Source organism: Nicotiana attenuata, unplaced genomic scaffold, assembly GCF_001879085.1.
Source record: "Nicotiana attenuata strain UT unplaced genomic scaffold, NIATTr2, whole genome shotgun sequence".
Lineage (NCBI taxonomy): Eukaryota > Viridiplantae > Streptophyta > Magnoliopsida > Solanales > Solanaceae > Nicotiana > Nicotiana attenuata.
In genome coordinates this window covers 490,239-495,766 of record NW_017670610.1, presented here as the reverse complement: position 1 = coordinate 495,766, position 5,528 = coordinate 490,239, and positions in this window count along the sequence as shown.

Sequence of the window (5,528 nt, the reverse complement as noted above, 5' to 3'; positions counted from 1 at the left end):
GCCTCTCAGCCCTACGAGCACTCTCGATCTCCAGCATGTAAGTCTAAAAAAAAAAAGAGAAGAGAGAAAGAGTCAGTAAAGGCAAAGGGCACAAAATCAAAGGAAACAACAAAAGGGAACTCACCCTTAGGGCCATCGCTGCCACACCGCGTCACAAACCAGAATCATTGATGTTGATACCCAATTTTTCCCTCATATATTTTGAATATGCATATATATTTTCAAATCAGTGCACATGAATTATTATTAGATTTACAAACATCACAAGTGTTTTTATAATTTTTTTCTATAATTTTAAAGGCTTTAAATCAATTTATTTCTGCATTTTTATTATAAAAATATCCAATAATTATCCCTCGTATTATTTTTATGATGATTTAATCATCTAAATTTATCATTTATGCCCATATAGTGCTTAAACATTTTAATTGCATTTTTTATAATTACATTTGCGTTTTAAGGGTAGAATTGCACATTTTGCAATAATAGCCCATATATATGCATAATTATATTATCTATACAAAAAATGACTTTTTATATTTTTATAATGTTAGGTAATTATTTTAAATCATTTTCATGCACAAATGACATTTTTTACTATTTATAAATTATTTTTATAAAGTATTTTACTCATTTAATAGGGTATTTAAAATCTAGCCCCTAAAAAACCCAATTTCGGACCTAGCCTAACCTAATTAGCCCAGCCCAATACATTAACCTGCCGAATACCCCATACCCGTCCAACCCAGATCCAAACCCGTCCAAATTAACCCGCCCGTCCATAATCTAATCCTAACTGTTGATCTCAGAAGATCAATGGCTCCCAATCACCCACACCCTTTAAATTAACCAACGCCCCTAACCCTAATTCATTATACACACCCGACGTCATTGTATCCTCTCGTCTCTCCCTCACCTCTCAAACTCTAACCCGCCGTCACCATTCTTCTATGATTCCTATCCAGAAATGGAATCATTCTTTGATTCCTTACCATATCTGGTCTTACCTCTTTACCAGCTACTCGTTTTTGATATTACTTGACTGGTTTGCCTCAAATGGCAAGTTGATCTCGAGAGATTCGAACCATATCTGGTTCAAAATCTCTCATATTTTGGTTATTTCCGTCTGTGTTCATCCTAACCTCTGTGAAGTACGAATATCTTTCGTATCTTTCTGTCAAGGTTTTGGATCTCTGGTTCAAATTCTGGTTCATTTTTTGTTAGCTTTAGTGTTATTATTTTCCTTGTTACTCATCGAATCTATCTATTTTCGGTCGAATCTTCTACTTACCCTTAAAACTAGGGTTCAAGATCCTTCCAGATCTAAAATGATTTTTTATTCTTTTGTATTTTTCCTTTAATGTTCCGGTATATCTATCTCTGTGTTTATAATTTCTTTACTATTTCTGAACGATTTTATTTACCCTAAAATTAGGGTTTTTATTTTAAAAAAAATGAACCAAATCTGTTGTTTCATCTCTGTGTATCTATTATAGTTCCTTTATTACTTCTGACGGATTTCACTTACCCTAATTATTTCCGTCTATATGTCTTTGTATTTCTGTCTATTTTTCTAGGGTTTCGATTATTTAATTATTTCTCTTGATGTTTCTGTCTATTTGTCCTTAACTCTGTCGTTGATTGCTGACTAATTTTATTTACCCTAAAATTAGGAAATTTTAGTCTTTCCCATCTTGTATGGTACTGATATTTCCTTATCTTGTTCGATTTACCTGTTCTCGTTATTTCCTTTCCTTATTTGATCTGGTACTTGAATACTGATTGATTCTGTATAATATTTTCCCTAATTTATGTAATACTTGCCTGATTTTATGCTATTATGTTCTGTTAATTGATTGAATCCGACTTAAATTGATTCTACTTCTATTTTCATTCCTTACTTGTGTGTGTTTGAACTATTACCTTATTTGTGTGCTCTAATTCAGTGCTATTTAAACCCTTCCCCCATTACCCTTTAGGACAAGACTCGAACTCTCTGATTCTCACTAAAAACTTAAGCTCTCTCTTGCTCTCTTGTTCTAATTTCTGTGCTAAGTATCTTTTGATTTTGGCCGGCTGAAAGCCAAGGCCAAAATTATTCTGGAACCTCATTGATGTGGTATACTTGCTTATTTCTCACTTCACTGGTATGCCCTAAGCTTTGGAATTCCATTCTCGATGCTTTGCTTGACTAGTCTGTTTTAGTTCCTAGCATGACTCTGTCCTTTATATGATTATGTGATCTCATCTAGCAGCACTGTTAACTTAGGACTAATTTGTGATGAATAATATGAATCCATTTCATAGTTTAGCCTAAGGTTTAGTTGTCTCATGCACTGCTTGTTAATTCTATACTTGTTCTGAACTTTGCACACTAGGGATATGTAATCAGTTAGCTTGTTGCTTAACTCATATGTCATGTTTGTTTTAAACTCAAATGTTTCTGCCTGATTGTTTCTGTGATCAAACCATGATTGTCTTAATTACTAGCATGATATTTAGCTTAACTAAACTTTAACTTATTTGAACTATGTGTCTAAGCATGAATTCTGTATGTTTCCTTAGTTGGTGTAGTTCTGCCTGCAACTCTATGTTCTTAATCCTGTTTTTCTGAAATCCAACTATCTTTTTAAAAACCTGGCCCTCCCTCTTTTACATACTCTTAGTCCCTTAGGTTCTCAACCACCCCAGTGTGAGCACTGCCTAGGGTCCTTGAGACTCCTTTGAACTCTGATACACTGGAAGCCTGGTTCTAATGTGCTGTGGATGAATCATTGCTATGCTTCAAAGCTACAATGTTGAAACCCGATTTCGCGAGAAAAAGGGGGCGCGACAGCATTACGACTCTGCTAGGGATATCTTTAGGCTCTTACCATAACGAACTTGTTTGTGAATTAGTCTTTAAGCATGTCTTTATTATTTCGTTAATACCTGCACACCCCTTCCCCTTCCACTCTATGTGAATTTATTTGCCTATCTTCATTCATTTATGATTTCTCTTCCCTGTTTTATCACTTTTACTATGGAAACTGACTCGTCTCTTTGTTTTTCTTTCTTAAATGTCTTTACAATTATTAAATACCGCATTTTATCATTTATTCATCATGCAAATACTTGGCAACATGTTATTTTCTTTTGCATAACTTCATGCTCAACATCATATTCCACTCGTGCGTACTAATACCATACCGGCGCTTGATGAGTGTACGCGCTCTTCCTAAAATCACCCTTTAAATTTGGAAAGGCTTATTTGCAGTAAAACTAGTAGATCAGCGGTGCAGTCGACGGTTCTGTGCCTTTCCCTCTCAAGCTGTCCACTTGGGGATACCAGTCTAGACTTCTATAGAAACCCTACTCTGATAATAACTTTACATGCATCATGATCAAACCTAGCCTGGGTTAATATGTTGTCCGCATCATAATCCTCTAAGAAAGCCTTGTCCAAAGTCCACCGGGATTTCCATAATCCCGACGGACGCAACCACGATATGTGCATTATTTGAAGAGATAAATGCCGACATGCTAATTGTTAATGTGTAAGTAGTCGAATCTGGAGGGGGCAAGGGTCTAACTCTGTTTATTTATGCAGAAAATGAGGCACGAAGTCCCCAGGTTTGGCATGGTCCGAAGTATACCACCTTTGTTGTTAGATTGGTGGGAAAACCTTTCGCCGAGCGACAAAAATCACGTGAAAAAGGGTTCTTGGAAATCTACCTTCCTTATTGGACATACAACCAAACAACATGCTGATCGAGGCTGCTACTATGTACTGGGACGGAGAAAGAGCTGTATTCCATTTTGGCAATATAGAAATGACTCATATTTTGGAGGAAATAGGAGGATTCGCTGGATTAGCACGGGATAGTCCCGGCCTACTGGTACCGGAAAACCGTACTACCAGGGGGTTTCTGAAGATGATGGGTCTAAGGAAGAATGATGACTTGGAGTGCCTGAAGAAGTCCTACATACCCTTCGACTTCCTCTATGAACGATATGGACACAACAAATCTTACCGTATCTTTCATGATGAATTCTCCATCACTTCCCTGGGATGAACTCATCCTAGGGTTTTTGTATTCATCATCTGCTTTCTAGGTATGATAGTGTTTCTAAGCGAAGGGGACAGAATTCACACCAGGTTAGCCATGGTAACCAAAGCTTAAATGGAGGGAATTGAGGGACAAACCTATACTATTATTCCAATGATTGTAGCAGACATATACCGAGCTCTGGATCGTTGCAAGAAAGGATTCAAACATTTTGAGGGTTGTAACTTGCTACTGCAGATTTGGTTGTTAGAACATCTTCAGAGGGGTCAATACCGCCAAGAGTTTCCACGGAGACCATGGAACGACCACATAGCTTTCCACCATCCTAAAAGAATGACCTTTATCCCAGACAAATTTGCACAACCAGAGAATGCTACAGAATAGGCACAGTTTTTCAGTAATTTGACCGAGGACCAGGTTCATTAGATGTTCGAGTGGTTCCCTACCAATGAATTCATCATTAGATCCAAAGATGTTCCGCATTTGGTGTTGATTAGGTTAAGGGGAATACATCCCTATGTTCCTATCAGTGTCATGAGACAAGCTGGTAGAAAACAAGTCATACCACGAGTCTCCAAAATAAGTCATTACAGAGCCGATTTGCAGGGTGACGCCATTCCATACAAATGTGAGGCCCAGCACATGTGGCACTTGAAGATTATCGTGGAAAAGGATACCATCAAACCAGATCGATATCACGCAGGTCATGTGTATTTCTACCCATCATGGTTAGAAGATAACATAGCAGGAATAGTCGAGCCAGGGGTTGGTCAAGGAAACATGGTCATAGATGAAGTTGCTGAAGCACAAGTGAAGTATGAGAGGCTACGCAAGAGAGTCCTTGAATACGAAGCCAGCCATTTGGAGCAACACAAGTTCGACATGGAGTCAATTAACGAGTGGAAGGAAATGGCTACAAGATTGACAGAAAGGCTGGAGTATTTGGAGCAGGGTCTAATGGAACTGGAAGGGGAGATGAGGAAAATGGTCGCACACTGTCAGAATGCAGAAGGCAACAAGGGAGGACACCTAGCAAGGGCATACCTGCTGCTGGACATGCACGCCCTAGGGAATCTGATCGACGGAGCCAAGAAAGTCAAATATGGAGAAGGTCCCTCCGAGACCAAGTAGATTAGATTTAGCTGTTTTTCTGAAACGTTTTGGATGTAATAAGGCAAATGTCATTAGTAACTCATTTATTTATTATCGTTTTTAGGTTCGTCTTATTTATTACATTAATGAAATGAGGCATTTATCGGCATTAAATCTCTCATAATCTACTTGTCGCTAGGCCTACCTCGGGCATAACGTAACGTGGTTCCCCAAATTAAGATGCAAATTTATATTCCTGCAATACATGTTTAAATACTGCAAATGCTTTTCAGAATCATTACTGACTTGTGTTACCTTTTTTTATTTTATTTTTATTTTTTATTTTTATTATTCCCATTCCCCAAGGTTGGTTCGCACATACTGGCA